Below are 1,425 nucleotides of genomic sequence, written 5' to 3'. Positions count from 1 at the left end.
GCTTTCCTCTCAGGGCTTCGATGCCAAATCTTAGGGAAGGTTCTGGTTGGTAGAACCTAGGTCATTACTTACCCCTTAGCTGACACTCGGGGCTGGGAGAATGGGATGCTTTTGAAAGTGTTGGGTGGGGACTGGCTTCTGTCTCCAACTGGGTTCTTGTCCCAGTCTGAGTGGACAGACAGCGAAGAGCACAAACTGGAGACTCTTGACTGAAAATAAGCCAGCTTGGATCGGATTGCTGTGGAGGATTTACATGAACCAAATTGGAACCCTCTCTCGCCACCTCTTGCCGTGACGATGCTGAAATGTTACAGCTCGAAGGTCTCGCGGTCATCAAGCATGTGGATCAGGAGCTACCCCTGGCAGAGCACAGTGCAGCTCTGAGAAGGGCCGCAGGTCTGGCAGACGTCAGAAGCAGCAGGGCCCGAAAGGAGCGAGCAGTGTTCCCAGGCTCCCCTCAGGAGCTTCACCGAGAAGCCTCCAGCCGGAGCTGGGATCCCACGCTGAAAGTCTTCTGTGGTGGTTGGAATAAGACCGGCGGTGGTGGTGCATGCCTTTAATCCCAGCACTTGGGAGGCAGAGGCAGGGGGATCTCTGTGAGTTCGAGGCCAGCTGGGCTTCTTCATTTCAGCATTTAGCCATGATTATGTCTCACTCCATAAATCTGATTTGCACATATGTTCACCATTAATTTTGTTTTGTTTTTGTTTTTGAGATATTGTCTCATGTTCCCAGATTGGCTTCCAATTTATATGTAGCCAAGGCTAAACTTGAGTATCTGATCCCTCCTGCCTCCACCCCTTAAGTGCTGCGACTACAGGCTTGAGCCACCGCTATGTGGGATTTTTAATTTTTTTTTTCACTATAAAGTCTGAGCTCCATGGAACAGAAAAGGAGCACCACAGATGAGGCTGGAGAGACAGCTGTAAGAGGACCCTACTTTGCTGGGCAATGGTGGCAAACGCCTTTAATCCCAGCATTTGGGAGGCAAAAACAGGAAGATCTTCATGAGTTCAAGACCTAGTCTACAGAGTGAGTTCCAGGACAGCCAGGGCTATACAGGGAAACCCCGTCTCAAAAAACAAAGAACAAAAAACAACAACAGCAAAAAAACTGAAGAAAAAAAGAGGACCCTCGTTCGGTCCCAGCGCCATGCCAGGAAGCTCACAACAGCCTGTGATTCCAGCTCCAGGAGAATTCCACCTTTGGCCTCTACGGACACCTGCACACACATACATAAAGACATAAACATAAAAAGAAATAAGTAGTACCATAGCAGGACTTTATTCATTAATAAGGAAATGTGTTAGCCTATAGAAATTGAAACTTGGGAATAGTTAATTTATTTGCTTAACATAGAGATACTATATCATTGTTTTTACTGGCCTTGAGCATTATGTAAGTTAGAAGAATTGGAAGGGAATG

The sequence above is a fragment of the Chionomys nivalis genome, chromosome 22 (genome assembly GCF_950005125.1).
Source record: "Chionomys nivalis chromosome 22, mChiNiv1.1, whole genome shotgun sequence".
Taxonomy (NCBI): domain Eukaryota; kingdom Metazoa; phylum Chordata; class Mammalia; order Rodentia; family Cricetidae; genus Chionomys; species Chionomys nivalis.
This window is presented reverse-complemented; position numbering follows the sequence as displayed.